This window comes from Humulus lupulus, chromosome 3 (genome assembly GCF_963169125.1).
Source record: "Humulus lupulus chromosome 3, drHumLupu1.1, whole genome shotgun sequence".
In the NCBI taxonomy this organism is placed as follows: domain Eukaryota; kingdom Viridiplantae; phylum Streptophyta; class Magnoliopsida; order Rosales; family Cannabaceae; genus Humulus; species Humulus lupulus.
The window spans coordinates 174817015-174840395 of NC_084795.1; the positions used below are offsets into that span (position 1 = coordinate 174817015).

General features: G+C 33.7%; 1 pseudogene; it reads right to left on the minus strand.

The window, feature by feature from the left end:
- Positions 1–2817: 2817 nt before the first annotated feature.
- Positions 2818–9638, minus strand: LOC133825227 (kinesin-like protein KIN-UA; annotated as a pseudogene).
- Between the last annotated feature and the right edge of the window lie 13743 nt (positions 9639–23381).

Genomic DNA, 23381 nt, shown 5'->3' on the forward strand with positions numbered 1-23381 from the left:
TCTATTCCCTGGGAATTTGGGGAATTATGTATCTTTTGAATGATTGTAGTAACTCTAGGGTTCACGCCATGTATCACTACAACAAAGACCCCTTTCAATAACACATGATTATAAGACTATTGAAAAAGTATTATAATATATATAAAATAAATGCGCTAAAGAAAGTAAAATTAAATTAAAAATGTGGCAACTGAAAAAAAGAAAAGCGGTAAATGGAAAGAAGAAAAGCCCTCTTATACGCAATACACTTTCTTTTCCTCTCTCTCTCTCTGATTTTCCTCATGCCCTCTCTAATCTTTCTTAAACCCTAGTTGAAATAAATTTGTAAAGAATGAACCTTGAACACCACCACCTCTTTCCAATGCAACCTCCTATAAGAGCCTCAACAAATGGAAGGAGCCCCTCAATCACCAACTTTTCAACCTCTTTGATGAAGCGAAGTCGTGGGACAGACCTAACCATTTCTCTTTGTCCCTTTATCTTTCTCTCTGGTTAGAAACGTATAACCATTTCTCAATGCTATGAACTAACGAACAATTTATACATTATATATATATTATAGTTTATGCAGTCAGGGTGTTTGAATGAATGCCTCAATGGCGAATGACTCAGTAGATTTGTGTTGTTTATTATGTGTGTCATAGATTGCTTTTTTCTTCATTATTTATATATTTGCATAAATTTATTTGTAAAACATGATGTTTATTAATGAAATCAAAGAAATTAAGTCATGGGTGTAGGCTATATGCAATTAAATTCAAGTTAAATTTATGTCGCATGTCATATGTAGGCTATTCCATATACTCTGTAGTTTCACAAAATTAAATTCATTTTTGTTGTAAATCAAAGCATATTGATTCATGATACAATTATTGAACTTCTGAAAAAGTTTTAGAGCTTATTTGTTTAATGGCCATTGACTACATGAGGTGTTCCTCTTATTTAGTATTTTAATTTATATTCGACTGAGAATAAACTTCTTAGTTGCATGAATGATCTTTTTGAAAGTGTTTTTTTAAGTTATGAAATGTTTCTTACATTTTGTGGTGTATCTCTCTGTTCAGAGATAGAGCTCATCTCTTCATCCAACAGGGTTTTCATTTCTGTCTTAGATTTCTAATATTTTCTTTTTAGTTTTTCTTTGTTGTCACCTGATCTGAAAGGTGCTTATATATATCTGAATTGTGTTGCTAGCTTGCCTTTTTTGTTATTTATGTAATCTATCTCAAGTCTATAAATAAGGCTTAGTTGACCTAAGTAATGTGATTATTTCTAGAATAAAGGGATCTAGAGAATGCAAGAGTAAGAGAGAACTCAGTGAGAATGCTAACGGATTGGGGTACTAAACGCATTTTTATTAGATTGAATTAAGCTATTAACAACCTTTACTACAGATGTAGGTAAATTGAAGATATTACCTCAGTTGATTTGTAGTGCATTTAATTTATTACTTTGTTGTTCTTATTATTCATGGTTTCCTTGTATCAATTCTTCGAATCTTGCAAGTCATGGGAAAGTTTCAACATTTTGTATCATGAAGATTCATTTAATTCCCTTATCCACGTGTGAGAGTTCAGTTTTTATTGTTTATTGTGTTTTTTTTAATAAAAAGTTTAGAACTAAAAAATACTTAGGAATGAAAGAGGAGAAAATTAACTCAATTTTTATGAAGGTTTTCTCAATACAAGGAAATTTGTTTTTAAAGTAATTATTAATTATAATTTTAATGTGGAACTATATACTTGGTGATAAATTATTTTTAGAAGATAATGTGATTGAGTTTGTTAACATTTTCTAATAGAGCATAAGTGCGTGGTTTAAGCTTATCAAATAAGTGCAGTGGTCTGTTTATTCAAGGCTGATGATGATGAAACAGGCTCATCAAACAATTTGAATGGTCCTTTTACTGTGTTGATTTTTATCTGGGATGTTATTTGAATGCAGTTTCTATTGTGTGACTTACTAATAATCAACTCAACTGGACTAATTTTTTATTCTTACTTGAGTTTTGACATATCTAATGGCTCTATATATACTTCAAGAAATTATATTGCAAGTCAGGAGGAAGTACAGTATATGTCTTATTTGAAAGATGTCTAATATTTCTACAACATGATCAGGATATGCTACAAGAGGAGGAGCCACGTTTCGTCTGTGGGCTACAGGATATGCTCAGGATACAAATAGTTTTACCAAAAAGAAGCCTCTCTTAAATGGTATGATATTTCTTAATTTCTTTTTTCTCTGTCTATGTATATAAGTGTATATATATATATAAAACAAGTATGTAGGCATGTATGTATACATTCTGTGACATAATGATAGAGATAGTGTTAATTTTAATTTGTTTTTTGTTTCATTGCATTGACTATCAGTTTCAATGTTTATGTTTTGGAAGTGAGAGATAAATTACTTACGTGGATTAGAAAGATAATGTTATTTGGATTTATTTGATATGCTATGTTTGTATCGATTTATCTGTAAAAAAATTAGTCTGACTCCTTAAGACAGTATTTTTTTATGAATATATTACTAAGCTTTTCTCAAATAATGCATAAAACTACTTGATGGAATGATTCTATTGATTCTCAACCCTGTATCCTTTCTTAATTTGGCATATTCTTTAAGAGATAAGGATTGTAAATGTTAGAGTAGACCATTATTTCTATAGCATTGGAATAATTTTTTGTAAATTATTTGGCTATCCTAGAATTTAATTTGCGAACCTTAGCTTATGATTTTATGTGTTGAAGATACATAACAACCATATATTATTTTTTAGTATAGATTATTGTGTGTGCAAAAATAATATGCATTTTATGGAAATGAGGGTAATGAGAGTGATGAAGGGGAATATGAAGAAGGGCCTGCTGAAATTATCTGGCAAGGAAATGAGATCATTTTCAAGAAGAAAAGGATTAAGGTCTCGAAGAAAAATAGTCAGCTAGATGACTTAAGTAGAAAAGAGGTTTGGATATGAATATCAAGTTTGGGTTTCATTTGTGTATATCATGGTCTTGAGATTAGTAGAATATTAAGGAGAGTAACTTGAAATAACTTATACCATAAAGGCATCAACGAATTAGAGTTATAAGAAGAGAGGAAGAAACATACCTCTGACCTTATCCATTGAGAAAGTCGATATTTTAGAATATTAATTTCATCTTCAGCATTCTTCCTTAGAAGATTTTCTTTCTGAAGCATTTTTTTGAGTTCAACAACTTCCTCTATAGCAGAAAAATTATTTAGCTAATTATTTAGTTGTATTATAGTATGTATAGTATTATCTTTGTTACTGTGGATTTTTGGTTCAGACCAGGAATTGTTTGGACACTCATAGTAGTACTTATAGATTTTCTAAGTTTAACCTATAGTTTAAGAATATTAATTTTAACATAAGGTTGATTAATATGACTGATATTAAGGATTATATTTATTATACTATAAGGTTTAGATATCAACCAATAGGATTTTAAGCACATGTTATGAATGGTAATTAAGGATTAAGTATTTTTGAGGATTAAATTAAATAAGGGTAAAGTTTGAATGTTATAGGGTCAGTCAGCAGCTTTGAATACGTTGAAGGCTTAGTCAAGGTTGTTTACTCCATTCAAACTTAGCTAAAAATGTGTAATTTCGTGTTTAAATATTCAGCGTGTGCTGATATATCGCAGCTATAGGGGGTGATATATCGCAGCACGTAGATACGGAAAACACGAGACGATGCACGGTCGCCTCGGGCATACTGGCCCAGGCGATATATCGCCTACAGGGGGCGATATATCGCCTCCTCCAGCATAAATTCAAACACTTTTGAATTCTTTTCCTTTCAGCCATTCAAACTCCTCCATAAGTCCAGCATCTTTTGAACGAGTCTTCAGCCTCTGCTGAACGATTATTCAAATGATCTTCACCTAAAAAGCCATTATTTTTATTCAAGTAAAATCAAGATACTTTCATTCCCAAACTCTATAAATAGGACCTTGTACCCAGCCATTATTCACCTTTTGCTCTAAGTTCAGAAGCTGCTAGTGTTAAGTGAGTGTGAGAGTGTAAACACATGGTTTGGGAAAATCATAAGCTTAAACATTATAAGCTTATCAAACACTTTGGGAAGTGAGGTTCTATAGTATTTCGGTTGAGGTGTAGATTGGTCTTTCAAGTCTTTGAGGTAACCAAAACTCTAGTTCATTTCTGTATTATGTTATTTTCTTTCTCATAGTCTTCTACTCAATCTCTAACCTTAATCTTCATTTTGGTTAGGGAATCTAAGTTCTTGAGCACATAAGTTTTGGTAAGCATGTTTCTCAAATGGTTTAGTCTTTCCATCCCTTTCATTTCATCTCCTTTCTTCTTTAGACTCACTCTTTCTAATGGTTATTAGGAGTGTTCCAAAAGGTCCCAACTCAGTCCACATATCTCGGTAACTTTGGTAAGGAAAATAGGATAGAATCTATATGTTCATTGCTTATGTTATCTTATGTGTTATGTTATGAAATATGATATGTTATGAATATGTTATGAATATGTATGTTTGTAGGCTTGGGCTTATGCCCTATTTGACTAACAAGACCCCAAAAAGATTATGGGCATATGCCTACTTAGCTAGTAGGACCCCACTAATCTCATGGGCATAAGCTTGTTTAGTCTATGGGACCCCAAGTAATAATGGCCATTATAATAAGTGTATGTATTAAGTGTTATGATATGTCTATACGTTTATTATGAAATTTATGTGTATGACTATGTGTTAGATTTTCCTTGCTAGGCATTAGGCTCATTCCTTTCTGTTTTATGTGCAGGAAAATAAGTTTTAGAGGCGGTAAGATTCGTGACGCTTAGAGGATGTGTATCGATGGTGAATGGAGTCAAGGGGCCGAGCGTTATTCGATTCGAGGATGTAGTCTCATTTTACCTTTTTTATGGTTTTACATGTATTTTCCGCATTTTCTATGTAACTCTTTTCACTTTAAGTTATTTTTGTTTTAAAGACAATGGGTACCCATATCCTACTTAATTTTATGAAAGTAACCTTTGTTTCTACAAGTTTATAATAAATTATGGTATTTTCGCAAATGTATGTTTTAGTAAGAATTTGTATGTATAGTTCGATAATGGTCCAAGAGTCTAGATTAGTGGGTCATTACAAAGACGTTGTAATAAAGCAACATATTCATCACTATATAAGCCAATTATTTAATGATTGAGATATTGAGATGATCAAAATCAATAGTGAATACTTTATATTTAATAAATTCTCACCATTTATTTTAGTGTTTGTTTTTGTTCTAGTTGAATTAGCCATGTATAATTATTACATCCTTAGAGACATCAGTGCTGCCAAACACGCTTTATGGTGGATCAGAGTACAAAATAAGCAAAATGTGTTGTTTGATTTGATGCTTTATTTTTCCAACTTCTGTGATGATAATAGAGGTGTCATTCAGAAACAATTATATAGGAAGCTTTTTTTCTCATCTGATATAATTACCTCTTTGTTAGATGTCACATCAGTGCCATTATCTTTCGCTCCATTTGCGATTTTGTCACTGCCATGGTTTCACTGATTCATCATCAATTGCTCTTCAAGCTTCTTTATGGATTCCATGTAATCTTTCTGATACTTTAATCTCTCCTTCTACAAATACAAAAAATGAGGATTACAACAATTACAACAACTATAGGCACTTATCAGATCAGAAGTTCATGTATTAAAAAAAAACGAGGAGACCTGAGCTACTTTTCTTACTTATAAAAAATAATAAAATGAAAAGCTGTTAAGACCAATTATCTTTTAAGAAAATTTAACACATGAAGGAACACACTTGAAGAGACAAATAAACATGACAAAATTTTCAAAGGAACATGATGCTTCTGGATAATATTAACACAAATATTTACCTCCAAGGCTTCTGCATAACTACTTTCAGTCTCAGAAATATGATTTTGTACCTCTATGATTACTCTCTCAATTTCATCCTTAAATGCTTTCTGCTGCCTTTCATTTTCCATAATAAGTTTATCTAATTGTATATCTAGCCTTGTGGATAAATATTTGTGATCAAATTCCTCTTTAAGTTGGTATAAAATGTGGAGAAAAAACTGCCTCAGTTTAAAGCATATGCCGCATTGTTGCTAAATGTTGCTGACAATTGGTATAAATGTTGCTAAATGTACGTTGTTCCTATGAATAAATGCCAGTCAATAAAGCAATAAAAAAAAAGACTCATTTTGTAATAAGAAATTCAAACACTCATACCTAACTTATCAATACGCTCTGAACCAGCTAGATCGAACTAAAGGATAGCCTTTAGAGTTTTACTTATGTGGGAGATGTTACCATTTTCATTCACAAGAGTTGAATCTCTTCCTTTCACATGCCTCTTCACATTTACATGTAGCAGTTTATGCGATTGTTAATGCTCCACCTTAAACAATTTAAAACTTTTAAAATTCAGAACCATTGAAGTACCAAGAATTACACATTAAGTATTACCATCAAAATACCATGACTACGAGAAGATTATGTTTTCAAATTTGTATTTGTAGCAAAACGATGAGCCTCTCCAAGTCTTAATAGTTCCACAAAACTCATATGGTCCCAAATTTCAATTATTGTAGCCTCTAGTAGAGTTTCATCTCCAGTTTTGGGGTCTTCCACTATGGAAATGTTATCATTTACAGGATCAAGAAGGTCCTGTATAGTTTCCATATAAAGCTGCAAGCATAGATGGAAAGAAAAAAAACTAGGACCATTTGGAAAATATTACAAATTAATCAAAGCACAAAACAACTTTGATTGTTTATGAAATCAAATATCTGACAAGGAATATACATAAGATTATGACTATGTATAAAAAAATAAAAGAAATTGCCTTAAAATATAACAACCTACAAATATGAAACTGACACAGAATCAGTCTCTAGAGAAATATCTCCTAAAATGTCCTCCATTGCACGCACCATTATACCACGAGCAGCTGTGCCTTCTTCTCCAAGTCTTCCAAGAGTATATGTTTTACTTGTACCAGTCTGGCTATATGCCATGATTGTCCCATTATAACCATCTAGGACACTCTGGGAGAAGAGAATTGCAAAGTTCCATGTTACTTAATGAAATATCTAAAAAAAATATAGTTTGTATTATAAAAGTGCTATGCATAAGTACAACACTAATAATGAAAAAAAAATTGATGTAGATGCACCTCCACAACAAGTTTTTTCACAACTTCATAAACACATTTTTGTGATGCAAACTAAGTTAGCACCTCATCAAACTTGAATGTATCAAAGTCTAATTTCAACCTTTTAAGCTGATAACAAAAGAAAAAGAATCTAATCTAGTTACAACAAGCATCAAAAAATAGTGTCTGCAGATGGTTGACAACTATTACCAAAAACACCATATATAGCAGCAGGGTACCTCTGACTGTAACTCTACATAATCAGCAAAGTCAGCATCCGCTATCAATCTTACAGCAACTCAAACTCTTTCAGCAATTACATCCACATATAGAACAATAAAATGGAATTAATTAAATTATAAATTTTATTAAAGGTAATCATAATTTCTCTTTGATTGAAGACAACTAGACAAGCAAGTACAAAAAAGGGACAGCCAACGGCAAAAGTATGTGGACTAAAAAAAATACAATGATAATGTTAAGATATAAAAAAACAAGTAATCTTTTATTTTTGTTGATAAGAAGAATAATGTTGTTGTTATGCCCGGTGCTTTTTTATTTCGTCCTAACTATGCGATGCATACTATACGAGAAGTTGTTGGTTCAACAATTGCATGGCCTTCTCAAAAGGTTATTCCAAGAGGTATTTATTTGGTTATTTGATTATACAAATACTTGTTCAACATTAACCGATATGCAATCGAAGATCATGATAGTATTATTTGATTGATTTGATAGGGAAGATGAGAAAGACAAAATGATAATGTGGCCAATTTGAATTAATATTATGCACCATTTAATTAAAGTTCTAAGGTCACTTGAGTATAGATAGTTGTAGTAATGTGTGTAATATAATAACTTGTTTATTATTCAAACTCAATTATTGTAAATTTTGTTATGTGTCATGATATTATTGACTATTTTAGAAGAATGATATGATATTTCATGACCTCATTAGTTTTTCTTTTATGTTTTAGTTACCAAATTCAACAAGTGAAGTGCAAAAGAAAATATGATTTGGAAGGCTTTGGTGTGCTGACATTTGGAAGATCATGAATTCTGACCTTTACTTTTGAATATGCAATTGTTTAAGACTATTTTGTTGACTATTGTGAGAATGTTTTGTTTAAGTTAATTAGACAATGTTGAATATCTTAAGACTTTTGGAATGTTTTTTAGATAATCTTGAATGTATTTTGACACAATTATTTGGTTATATGTGTTATGAACCATATAATTGGTACTCAAAAATATATTTGTACAATGTTAAGGGTGTCTTAAGTATATTAAATGAAGCGGGTTTGAATTAAAGCAATAAAAAATAATTATCATGTACAAGTTTATATAATAATAATTCAAGCTTATCCAAATATTAGAATAATACAAAAAATGTGTTATTGTATCTTTTACAATAACACTGGTTTATAAGCATAAAATTATATTATGCAAACTATTTTCTATAATGCAAAAGGTGTGTTATATAATCTATTTATAAATAGCATAATGAAATACTTATCTAACAATTTTAATAACAAAATAAAAGTGTTATTGTAGGCTATACCATAACACATGTCTATAACTATGGAAAAGTGTTATGCAAAGTGCTTCGACCTACTATAACATCGCTTTCCTTAACACATCAAAAAGTGTTATGGTATATATTTGATAATAATTTTTCGGTCTTATTGAAAGTATTTTCTTGTAGTGTATGCAGCCATCTTCTCCCCCTGCGTTTGGTATTCTCCCGAGATCTGTCTTCCCACAAACTGGGAATCAATGTGGACTTCAATGTTCTCTGCCCCCATTTCCCGAGCTAAACATAATCTAGCCAACATGGCCTCGTGCTCAGCCTCATTATTTGACACTTCAAACTGGAAGTGTAGGGTTCTTTGCAATTGGTGACCTTGGGGAGATATTAGGATGATTCCTGCCCTAGTCTCGTTCTCATTGGAGGCTCCATCAACATAGATCTTCCAAAATGACATTACAGGGACGATTGACTCTTCTTCCTCAGCAATCTCGGTAAATTCTACGATGAAGTCGACCAGGGCCTATCCGTTGATGTAGATTCTGGTTTTGTAATACTTGTCACAGAGGATGGTTCGTTAGTACCTTGATGGCATGAGCATGAAAGTAAGGTCTTAACTTCCTGCAGGCGGTCTGTACGCAAAATGTCAGTTTCTCTATCATAGGGTAACTAGACTCTGCGCCCAGCAACCTTTTGCTTACGTAATAGACCGGGAGTTGGATCCTTCCTTCTTCTCTCACTAAGGCGGTGCTTATAGCATGTTCTTACACGGACAAATATAGGTACAGTGGCTCCCCATCCACCGGCTTTGACAATATTGGTGCTTGTGCCAAATGCTCCTTCAATTTTTGGAAATCCTCTTCACACTCGATTGTCCATTGGAACATCTGGTTTGCGCGAAGTATGTTTAAAAATGGGATGCACATGTCTGTAGACTGTGACACAAAGCAGCTCAAAGATGTTATTATTCCCGTTAGGCTTAAATGTATTTATGTGGTGATGGCATGTCGATCAAAGCTCTGATCTTATCCAGATTAACTTTTATCCCTCTCAAGCATACTATGAAGCTTAGAAACTTCTTGGATGCCACGCCAAAAGTTCACTTCTTGGCATTTAGCTTCATCCCATAATTATGGATAATGGTGAATGCTTCCACCAACTGGTACCACATTGAGTGTGTCAACTTCCCGGTTTGTCTCAAGTGGAGCTAGGGCACAATACTCTCCTAGAGCTTGATTCACTACCAACTGAGAGTCACTATAGGAGTGTATGGCCTAAGCTTTAAGGTTAGAAGATACTTGGAGCCCTTCTAATAGTGCTTCATATTCAACCGTGTTATTTGAATCCTCGAACCCAAATCTTAAGGTTGAGTGAAACTTTTTTCCTGATGGGGTTATTAGGATAATGTCTGCCCCCGATCCGTTCTCGTTAAAGGATCCATCGACATAAAGTCTCCACAACTCACGAGCTAGGGTTATGACTTCTTTATTGGTTATTCCAGTACATTAAACTACAAATCATGCTAAGGCCTGACCTTTTATTGTTGTTCTCGAATGATATGTGATCTCAAACTGTCCGAGTTCAACTATCCACTTCAATAGTCTTTGGGATGCTTTAGGTTTCGCTAATACCTATCTTAATGGCTAATCACTAAACACATGTATAAGGTGTACTTTGAAGTAAGGCTTAAGTTTTTGATACGTATGTACTAGGCATAATGCTAGTTTTTCCATCAGTGGAAATCTTGATTCAGCTCCCAGTAATCTTTTGCTAACGTAATAGACTGGTCTTTGTACTTTCGTATCCTCCTGAACAAGCGCTGCACTTATTGCATGCTCTATTGAAGCGAGGAATAAGTACAATATGTCCCCCATGACTGGTATGGATAATATTGGTGGCTCAGCTAGGTGACTTTTGAGAGCCTGAAAGGCGAGCTCGCACTTGTCTAACGACTCGAACTTCTTTCCCCCTCTCAAAAGATGAAATAATTGTAGGCACGTATGTGTGGATTTTGAGATGTACTTACTTAAAGACACAATTCATCCAGTTAGGTTGTGTACTTCTTTACGCTTTCAAGGTGATGGCATATTGATCAAGGCTTTGATCTTATCTGGATTTGCCTCGATTCCTCAAGCATTCATTATAAATCCTAGTAACTTTCCCGAAGATACCCTGAAGGATAAATTTTGTGGGATGAGTCTCAATTTTCATTTTCAAAGTATAACAAAGCATTCTGCAAGGTTGTAATGCCCTAATTTCCTAAAGCATTAATTTGACAATATTCATCATTGACGTTTAAAATAAAACTACTCTTTTATTTGTAGAAATCGATTGTAAATACAAATCCAGGTTAAAAGAATGAAACTCCAAAGTTTCGTAGTTTTTATTAATAAAATAAAATAAACAACTTAAAAATCCAATCCTTAAAACTAAAATATTATTAAAAAAATACTTAGTAAATTTCCAAAATGGGCTGATCCCTTATGGTCGTTAAATCCTTGACATGTACACCTTCTGCCAAAACTTTCACACTTATTGCATAGTAACCACATCTTTGCCTTTACATGCAGCATAGAGTACCCATGAGTCAAAGCCCAGCAAGAAGAGCTGTGTAGGACCCAACCCTGTAACATTAATAATGACTTAAATCAATAACAATAAAGATAATGTAACATAAATCATGTAAGATCGTAGCCCAAGTTGAATTGGAAAAGTGCGTATAACTTAATCATGAAATTTCCAACATATCATAAGCATGAAATTTAGTAACATAGACTTTCATTTTAAAACGTAAGCATGTCAGGCAATTATTACATTCACATACACAACACATAATCACATTTACATATAAGCTCATTAAGCATACTCATTCACAAGAAAAATCATATAGTAACATAAACATATCATATAAAATACAATAACTACCATAAAGCACGTCAAGCATACACCCTGTGTGCAGGTGTCCCCTCTTCTTACCTCAAAAGCAACAACAATCCACATGCCCTAACGAGTCTCTTCAAGTATCTTTAGCGAGCCAAAACATAACTTATAACATCAAAGTTTTAAAAACCTCAACCAAATAAAACAATAAATATACCTACTAGTATTCCTTCTATGATTAATTCATCCCCATATCATCCTTAAGAAAGTCTTAAATCCCCTCAACATATAGCCCCAAAAGTAAAATTCTTGAGAAACTGGCATGGTAGCGCCAGTGTCTTTGCACGGTAGCGCCCATAGAGCACCTTGCCAAACTAGACAAGTAGCGCGGTCGCGCTAGGTCTCTACTTTCAGAGATCGCAGTTGCAATTTCTAAACTTGAAACTCGAGCCAAATCATAATATCTCGACCCCAAACCACCAAAACAGGTATCCTAACACCATGAATCCAAATATTAACATCCCTAAACCTATATTAAACATTCATCAACCCAGAAACAACAACAATAGCCTCAGAATTTCAAAAAATTTAGATTGACAATAACTTTAACCAAAAGTTGAAAATTTACAGATCATAATCCAGCCACCAAATCCTAGATCCTTGCAACCTATGAGATTCCTAGCCCTTCAATAACTCAGATTGGTGATCTCCTACAAACCTGAAGCTTTAAAAATCACAGATCGAGAATGGGAGATGGTTTTTGGTCTGTTTCCCTTTTAGCTTATCGCAAAACTAGATTCTGAAGAAAATATGACATCTAAACCTATTTTACTTATTAATTAATTATTTAATCTGACTTAACTCGTGTAAAAAAAATTACACTACTATCCCCAACTTCTAATTAATCCTTAATACTCACTTAAGATTCGTCCACATACACTTCCATTTTGTTTCCAATTTGTTCAGCAAACACTCTATTTACGAGTCTCTGGTACACTGCTCCAGCATGTTTTATCCTAAAAGGCATTACATTTTAACAATATAGTTCTTTGTTCGTCATCAATCTTGTATGCTCCTGGTTAGGTCCATGCTTTGCAACCTAGGTATATATCCAGAATATGCATCCATGAATGACATGATATCATGACCTGCGGTTGTATCAACGAGCTGATTGATTTGAGGCAACAAAAAATCATTCTTTTGGTCATACTTTGTTGAGGTCTGAATAATCGATGCAAGTTTGACACTTACCATTCAGTTTTGGGACCAGTACTGGGTTAGCTATCAAATCTGGGTAAAAAAATGTCTCGAATAAACCAATTTTCCTTCAATATGTCGACCTTCTCTTTCAAGTCCTTTTTCTTCTCATAATCGAGGAGTCTTTGCTTTTACTGTTGTAGAGGGAAGATTTTGTCGATGTTTAGTATATAACTTAAAACATTAGGATTAATTCCAATCATGTCTGAGTGTGACCACTCAAATACTTCCCGATTTTCCCTCGGGAAGTGAATTAATTACTATCTCGCTTCCTTTGTGAAGTTCTTCCCAATTTTAACAACCTTAATGTTTTCCTTATCATTGAACTAAATGTCTTCGACCTCTTCAATGGGACCAAGATCGACCCTATCTTCTTCTATTTTGGGGTCAATTTTTTCTTTGACCTCCTAGATTCTTTCATCAATTTCCTCTATGATTACTAATGCCTATGTACTAGCTTGGCTTTTTCACCTTATGAGATATTGTAGCATTCTCGAGCTGCTAATTGATCTCCTTGCAACGTTTTGATATGACTAGGTGTTGGGAACTTTATGATCAAATTCCTAACAGATGTGACTGCCCCTAGCCCAACCAGACTGGTGTCTTGAGCAGGACATTGTAGGTTGATGGGGTAACGACTACTATAAACTCTAGCATTTTAGTTATCAAGACTAGATAGTCTCATAAGGATACTAGGTGCTCGATGGATCTTGTAATGGTGATTCCCTCTCCTGAGAATCCGTATAAGGTCGTTGCACAAGCTTTTATGTCTCAAACAAACAACCCTATTTTTCTCTAGTGTCACCTTATAAATGGTGTTGATATAGCTCTCGTTATCGATGAGGACTCAGCGAACCCTCATATTTGTGAGCTGGAATGTTATGACCAGTGGGTCATTGTTAGGAAATTGTACGTGGGAATCATCTGATTTGGTAAGAGTGATCGGTTGGGTTTCGATTGTCTGTTGTTTCGAAGCTCGCCGTTCAAGAACGTAGGGAGATCCATCTCCTATTTTCAGCTCTTGTACTTACCTCTTTTAAGCATTTCTTCTTGCCCCTGCAATGTAAGGTACCCCAACGATGGTTATTACATCTTCTCCATCAATTGGGTGAGGTCGAATATCCTCCCTTGTAGGTTGTGTCGCAGCTTGTTGAGCAGGTTGAGCTGGAGCTGGCCTTTGATTAGGCGGAGCCTGGGCATGATTCTGATTTTAGAAATTTTGTCTGAGGTAACCCCTCGAGATCAATGTTGGTCGTTGTAGTTATTGAGGGGGGAGAAGCCAGTTTAAGTGTTGAACTCGGTTATCATTTTCACGGGCTTCCTTTGCATATCGTCCCAAAGAGAACTTCCAGGAAATACTCTTCCTCATACTTCAATGAGATGACCGGTGTCATCAACGTTACGAGAAAGGGCTACCTCTATATTAACCTCCCCAAGTCACTCTTTAACAATTCTCCTGGCTGCTGCCTTATTTTTGTCAAGGAAAAAGCCTCAGGCTTGATGCTTTTCGCAGCTTGGAATTGTTTCTTGAATTCCCATGAAGAGATCGAGTGCCTTCAAAATTTGTCAAACCAACTATTTGTTGGTCCATTAAGTGTGGTCTAGAAGAGCATGCATCTGAGCTCATACAATACATTTTTAGCCCTCATTACTATATCGAAGGTTCTTAGGTGGCTGCCTAGGTCGGTAGTCCCATCGTAAGGTGCAACGTGAGGTATCTTGAATCCATTAAGGAAAATTGTGCTCGAAATATGTGGAGCACAGGGCTCGAGCACCTCATCTAAGTCATAAGCCTTATCCTTGTTTTTCCATTCACAGAGGAGCCTTGACATTTCCTCGAGTTGGTTAATTCTTTCTTGAACTGATTCCTTTGGAAGGAGAGCCTATCCCACAGGGAGCTCGTTATTGTTCATAGGTACTCCAACTCCTTGTTGCAGTATAGAGTTAAATTAATTCGCGTACACAGGCTGTAATGGCTCCCTTTGAGCTTTTAAATGTGCCCTCGGGTCTGGGTTTGGCCGGTTGAATTTCCTCAGTTCTAGTTCAGATGATCTCGAATATCAAAATGATCATTTAGATATTTCTCGTAAGATCTAGCTCGATGTTATAGACACTCACTAACCTGGTATAATCTTCCCTTCAGGTGGCTAAGGGTTCTTTGTGGCTATTGTTGTTGTCGTTGGGCATGTTTTCGAGCTGGATTATTCACGTGCACCCTAACTCTGGTAGTACGTGACCTAGACATATAACTTCCCGATGGCTGGGGCTGTCTAGAATGTCTATGGCCCCAGTGGGACCTCATGATCTCCCCTATGCTTGGGTTAAGTTTGATGGCTTTTGTCCCGACTACCACTCCTGTCACTTTGGGCAGACCTATGAGGTACCCTTTCCAAAGATTGATTTACACTAAAAGCCTTCTAGGGTACATCTCAGCCAAGAGATCGATGTCTAATGGGTGGCGGAGGATGCCTAATTGGAGATGGAGGTGGTCTCTTGATGTTCGTGGGTGGCCTCGCTGGTTATGGGTTATTTTTCTGAGCTGCTTGCGAGGCAGCTCGGTTGTTCCAAATGGAGATTGGAACCTCTGTTGGATATTTGGTTCGCGAGGGGTTTTGAGATAACACCCCAGACTAGTTGATTCTTGTACTCACACCAGCCCTTGTTACTTGACCTTCTTGGGCTCTTTGTTCGGCCACCCTTACCACAGTACTACCTCGAGGGCGTCCCCTAGTCCGTCATGGGGGTGCCTACAATTCTGCAGCCTTCTTCATCATTTCTTTGTTCAGCCACGTGGCTTCAGCAAGAATTTTTCTCAACATTCGATTCTCAAACTCCATCACTACCATATATCTCTTGGGATTACAATAATAATCCTCTTTAGGTGGTCTAGACCCCTGACCAGGTTCTCGCGAGTCCGATGTTACACTCCCTTCAGCAGGATTTTCCTCATTCGTCGGTTGTTTTCCAAGTTGTTGGGGATGTTCTTCCATTTGAGGAGTGTTCTTCTTGGAGATTCTGGGCAATGGTTGACCATTTCCAAATCCAGGGACATTGCCAGTGAGTGCAGCCATTTTTTGTTCAACAGAAAGTTTGAAAGAAGAAGAATGCTTAATGCTCTCAATGAAAGCACCAAACTGTTGACAACGTTTATCGTCAACTAAGAATAACAGCAAATAAGAAAATGTAAAATTTAGCATGAAAAGAAGAATAGAGATTTTGCACATGGTTCAGCAGTTAAAATGTGCCTATGTCCACGAGTCACTTTTATTAAGGTCTGTATTAAAGCTTTGCGATAAATTTCACGGATCATTTCTCAGTGCCAAATAGAGCGTGAGTACAAATGAATTAACCCATGATATTTATTGACTCGGTTACAAGACCCCTCCATTAATCTATCGGATATTACAATATACATATCAAGTTTCAATTTGAAATACAAATCTGTTCATTATAATACAATCATTTGCATTAATTGTACATAAATATCCCTAAACAATAGGGATGATTACAAGGTTTGAATTAAATCCCCATGATTATAGGGAATTCCTAATAGCAACTTCGAGTATTAGTTTAATACGTCTTCGAGATTGAATGTCGCTTCAGCGTGCTTTCAAGATCATATGTAGCTTGAAGCTCATCGTTCCATTTGTCGCTACCTCATTGCTTGATTGGACTTTCGAACTCATCTTTTGGAGGAGACACCTGTTGCCTTCGAGCCCGATACTCATGCCGAGTGCAAATGATATGGCCCTTTGGAACTTAATGTTTATTTGTACAAGTGTAATGTTAATACTTATTAATTACGAGCTTACACCTTACGAGCCTACATTTCGAGGTTGTTTATTTATTCTCAAAATTTAGGTGTAACAATACTGAAAATAAAATCTTTAGTAAATTGTATACGACATACAACACGAATCAATGCCACAAATTTAAAGCAACAAACAAACTTAGCGAGTTACCAAAAAGAGTCTTCTTATGTTCTATTTAAAAGTTAGCAAACATTATCCTAAAGAATCTTTTTTAAAAAATTAATTTAAAATGTTTCTAAAATTTCTTTAAAGGATCTTTGAATATCATATGTTATCTTTTAAATGTAAAATAGGAATACAAATTTTGATATATAAAATTTTGTTTAAGTTTAAAATTTAGTTACTTTTTGGTGAACAAAATATAGAAAAGATACTAAATGGTTGTCTTTTATTCTGATCATCTTCTCTGGCGACGGCGAAAAAATATATACTTCCCACATATCAAAATGACCACCATTAAGAGTAGGTCATGAGGGACCACTCTTGAGCCCAACCGTTCAAGCCTATTTCAAAATTTAAATTGGGTTAATAATATTTCAAAAATACCATTCAAGCCTATTTTTTATCAAAAATTTCTTGTTGAGTCAATTTAATGTTTTAAAAATGTTGTTGGTTCAAGTGGTATATAAAATATAGAGGACTTTTCATAAATATGGTATTTTATTCATTAATGTGTAATAAAATGACAGTACCATATATTAAACTTTGAGAAACTTAAATTTTTAAGACCAATATGGAATATGGCATTTTAACATTATTAACTTTATAAAACAACCATAATATAACCTCACAAACCTCTAGTGCCGAAAAATAACGGAACAATGAAAGAGAGGCAGACATATCATAAAGAAGTTAGAAATTCTTAAGTAAAGTTACAAATAGAATCAAACTTCCGATTGATTCCGACAAGACAATCAAGAAAATAGAGATTGGCAATCCATACTCTCTGAAAGTGAAGTTGATCATCAATAACCTGCAAAATAATAGAAAATACAACCACAAACATGAGGTAACTATGCTAGAAACTCAAAATCTTAAAATCTATAATTTTCCAATGGCATTTCAACAAATCAGATTTAATCTCGATAAGAAAAACAATTTTGATTTAATAAATACATTATGATATAAAATAATGAAACTATTTCAAATTTATTGGACAGAATTTGACTTTGTATGTCCATTTAATGCATACTGACGATTTAGTTACAAACTTATGCTCTAACTCTAATATGGATTATTTCTAACAATGATTTTGTTGCCGCAAGAAAAAAATTTGTTCGAGTTTTTAATATGATTTTCTTGTGAAATATTATATTATTCTGTAATCAGTTACAATAATAAGAATTTGGATACTTATATATTTCTTCGTATAGATTTGCGAAAAAAAATTATTATGTTGTAACAAATTACATTAATGGCACTAACAGCAAAACTGAAATTCTTGTGAAATGTTGTATTATGTTGTAACTAGTTACAACAATGACAGTCAAAGCTATGCTTCATAACGGAGGAGTGTGGACTAATTGCAATGAGTATGTAGACTATACAATCGCTAGTTTATTGCTTCCTAGCAGTTGCACATTTGAAAATTTGATGGGGATGATTAAAATAAAAAAGAAATGCATCCTAAAAGCTCTATAGAAATCAGCTACCAACTACAAAAGAAAACTCAACCAATCAAAATATTTACTGACAACGCAGTAGCCTTCTACGTGGAGCTAAAGAAGCAAGAAAACTCAATAACAAGCTTACCATTGTGTGTCAAAAGTTTAGGGGACAACTCTTGCAACACAACAAATCAAATTACACCCATTCAAAACAATACAACAATACAAGACATGCAAATGGGTTCAATACTTCACCAACTGATAACTCTACAAAATATAGTTATTTTACTACTTTTTTGTGTGCTAATTGTTGCTTAAATCTTGAGTTTTTAATTGATTTATTAAGTTTTTAATTAATTTTGAATTTATTAGTCTTCTTTTGATTTTATATATTTTTGTGTGTTTTTATAGTTATTTTATTGTAATATATTGTAGTTTAATTATTTGAATTATTGTAGTTTAATTTGTGGTAAAAAAATGTTATATTATTGAGCTTAAGTGTTAAATATAAATTAAGTTATAATTAATATTTTAAAAAAATTAGCTTGATTTATTTTATAATTGAAAATATTTGAATTTGATTTAATTTATGTTTATTTTATAGGGAGTAAGTTGTATTTTTTTTTTGCTTTAAAAAGTAAAGAAAAGAAAGGAAAACAAGTGACAAATTTGAAAGAAAATATCTTGAGTTGTGGCATTTTTCGCCACAGCCACTTGGGCCTCCTTCAGCAAACAGCCCAGGCCCACCTCCTAAAGCAGCTCCCTGCCTTGCCTCCTTCCAAGTGCCAAACCGCCTGTCACATCAACAAAGATCAGCAAGTGACCATGCGCAAGTCAGCCTGCTGCATTTCCTTCCTTCAGCATCTCCTTGCATATATGAATGCCTCAAGCCCATCTGCCAGCCCAAGTCACCCACGTTCAGCACATCTCACGCCACCTGCCTCCCAACTCCCACATGCCACAAATCAGCCAGCCACTTTGCCATGCATGCCATTTTTTCCTTGAGCCCATAATTTGTACTCTTGTCCCTTATATTCAAAAATGTCACTTTTTACCCCCACTTTCTACACATTTTACCCCAAAACATAATTATTATACCCTATAATTTATCCCTATTTGCCATATTATAATTAATTTAATCAATTTAATTAATTTAAATTGATTATTTTAATACCTCATTTTTTGCTATAAATAAGGGATTTGGGGTGTCAATATTTTAGAGAGAGGTTACCATACCAGAAACTCTACACATTTCAAAACCTCTCCATTCTCTTCTTCTTCTTCTTCTTTTTGGTTATTTTTCTATGTATTGTTAGAGGAAATTTTGGGGGTTTCTCCTCCAAATTTTCCTATTTATGTTTGTAATTTTTAGTGTGTATTTGCTATTCTAGTTATGAGTTTCTAATCTTTTTAAGATTATTAAGGTGATGATGAAACATTTTGTAACTAGATAGTGTTTATTTTGTATGTTGATTTCTCATTTTGTTCAACAAAGTTTATGGAATTTTCTTATTCAAATATCTTCTTTTATCTTAAATATCATGTATTTTGGATTGTTAGCACATATTTACACTTTGTTCTTCATTAGTGCTAAAACATGATATTCTTTGTGTAAGATGTGTCATTAAATTGTACACATCCATGCTTAGAACAAAAATATTATGTTTTTCCTTATAAATAATGTTCATTGATTTATTTGTTATTTCATTAGATTGATTTACACTAAATGCTTTGAAATTATAATTTTGAAAAGTGAAGAAAAATCATATCTTTTTAGAAGTAATTTATGCTTAAAATTATAAATATATTTGGAAAATGATAGCTTGATTTATTTTAACTATCACTAAAACTTGGGAATCAATATACTTATAAATATTATTGAACTTATATTTTGTGGATTCTAATCCTTAATAATCTTATTTTACCATCGTGATTTCTACTAGTAATTTATGTTTATACATTGTCTTTAATTTATTTATAGTCTTTTATTTTATTTTTATTATACAAAAATCCCATCAATCTTTGGAACTAGGTTAGAGTTTATTACTTTTGATTTAAAATAGTTTTCTCTTTTCAATTTTAGACAACTCCTTTGGGTTCGACATCCTTGCTTACACGATCACTATTCTTTATGAACGATTCGTGCACTTGCGAGTTATAAATATTTAAAACATACTCGTTTTGGGTCCATCACTAACTAAATAAAGAACTAGTTCCAGAGAACAAGCACTTTGAAGAAACTGCCTCAAGTAACACCAACATATACACTCAAGAGAATCAAATCATTCTAAAGGTCGATGATTTCAGCAAATACCATATAGAGAATAACCTCAAAGGCAACAAGCTATTGGAACCTCCAACCATAATCATTACTGATTACAATGTGTTAAATATCAATGAGGGGGATGTTTTTTAAAGACTAAAATGTATTCAAATCTGTTGTTATCTACTTATCTTTGTTCCATTCATTTTACTTGAAGGTGAAAAGGTCAGAATCTAGAGAATGTGTGCTTGTGTGTATAAATGAAAATTGTAACTGGTTACTTAGAGCATCCAAGTACAGAAACACAAACACTTTTTTTTTAAAGAATGTTCATAAGGAACCAGACATGTCCTCTACATGTGATATTAGAAGATCATAGGCAAGCAACAAGAAATTTCATTGGAGAAATGGCAAAACAAAATATTTTTCTCCCAAGAGAATCCACTAGCCAAATTATGATTTAATGGACATGGTTGATGACTTTGGGATAACCATGGCATATGAAAAGCTTGGACAGAAAGAGAAAAAGCCATAAAACTAGTAATAGGCAACCCCAATGAGTGATACCAAAAACTTCCTATGTAGTTACACATGCCCCCAAAACCATAACTCACTTGGAGACCGACCACAAGGATCACTTCAAGTACCTATATGTGACGTTCTCAAATGCATTTAGAGGATTGGAGCATTGCAAACCTATTTTTGTTGTGGATGGAACATTTCTGACATCAACTCATATGGGTACAATATTCACAACTTCAATGATTGATGAAAGAACAATATATTCCCCCTCGCTTTTGCCTTTGGAGATACTGAGAAGCATGAGTCATTGGAATGGTTTTTTAGGAGGCTGAGGGAAGCATTTTGATAGCGTGAAGGAACATTTATAATATAAATTATAATTACAAAAATAAAAATCCTATATACGAAGCTAGTTATACGAAAATTCTACATTCAGTTACACTATTAAATTGTAACTAGTTATAGTTTTACAAAAATAGAAAGAACTCAATTACAATATTGCTCACTTAACAGATTGCTGCAACACTTTAATTTTTGATACCAGGTTTAATAATAGTGTCTAACATGCACAAAGATATTGTAAATGCAGTACAAAAAGTGTACCTAAATGTATTTCATAGAGCATACATGTTCCACTTGCTAAACAATTTTAGATCAGGGTTTGGAGGCTGTAACGCCTCAAAATTTTACATAGTTAGATAGTAGTAGCTTATGTTGCAGCATTTTTTTTAGTTTTCAAGGATATTGGTTCAAGCCGAGAATTTTTTGGAAACTCATAGTGATAGTTATGGATTTTATAAGTTTAGCCTATAATTAGAAATATTAATTTATCATAAGGTTTGATTATTGAAGGCGGTCCTAGAAATATTATTTATTATAACCTAAGGTTTAGATAGAATGATTAAGAATGTGACATTTGTCACATGCATGTTTATTAAGGATTTAAGGATTTTAGATGAATAAAATAATCAAGGATAAACCTAGGAAGTTTAGAACCTTCCCTCATATGTTAGATACTCGTCAAAGTTGATAACTTTAAGGCTGCTTAAAATGTGCAAAAATGTGGTTTAGTATATTAGCGTAAGTCGATATATCGCAGTTATAGGGGTCGATATATCGCCTATGCTGATATGGAAAACACATCAAATTTGCACGAACGAAACCACGGAGCATCAAGAAAATGGGGCAGGCGATATATCGCCTATAGGGGCGATATATTTGCTCTACTAGCCCATTTTGAAAATCCGTGGAATTCGAAGATACAAATAGTCCTCAACAACTTGGACTTTCTCTTGAACGATTCGGACCAAGTTCTTGGAATCTTTTGAGCAGAAAATTCAATTTTTTATTCATTTATTTAGTCATTTTAAAGGAGTTAGTTTCACTCCTTGAACTCGATAAATAGGACCCTTCACTCAGCCACTCGCATAATCTTTTCAAACACTTCTCAGAGCCTCCAAGTTGCCAATTTCGTTCTAGAAAGAAACACTAGGGTTTTGGGGTTAAAATTTAAAAATCTAAACTTTTCAAAACACTTGGGAAGTAAGCTAGAGTGTGATTTTAGTATTGAGGTATAGATCGAAGCTCTAAGCTATCTAAGGTACTCTTAATCCTTAGGTTTAGTCCATTTCTATTCCTCTTATTCTTTTCTTTTACTTCAAATCCTAACTCGTTATAATTGCTTTTGGTTAGGTGCTTGATTTCTTTGAAAGTTAAGGTTTTCAATAAGTTCTTATCTTGATGGCTTAGATCTTCTTTTCTTTAGGAAATTTATGGTTTCACTGTTTGGTTTTAGGAGTTTCCAGTCACGCACTTGTCTCCAATACACCGATTTTTGGTAAGGAAAATAAGTTAGATTTATGCGCTACGTGCTATGTGTATGTATGTTTTTTTATGTCTTTTAGTCGCATGGGAAATATGGTTTGTTATATAGCAAATCCCGAGATTTTAATCATTATCGCAAACTATAGTTGTGCGTAAACCTACCTGTAAATAGTAGCAAGAGGACTATAGTGGTTTCTATCACATACTACGGTAATGAGTTAATAGCCATTAAAGTTGTAGCCCATTTTTATGTTTTATGTATTATGTTTTATGTTTATGCTTTCTGTAGTTTTTCCTTACTGGGCATTAGGCTCGTTCTTTTTTTTATTTAGATTGTGCAGGTAAATGAACATGGAAGGCGAGTGGATCTGAGGTGGCTTTGGCATGTGTATTGGGTGAGAACTAAAGGAATGAACCAATGGGATCGATCGAGGATGAAGTTGACATTTGAGTCTTTGAATTATCTATTTATTATTTTCGCATTTAGTATTTGAACATTTATAT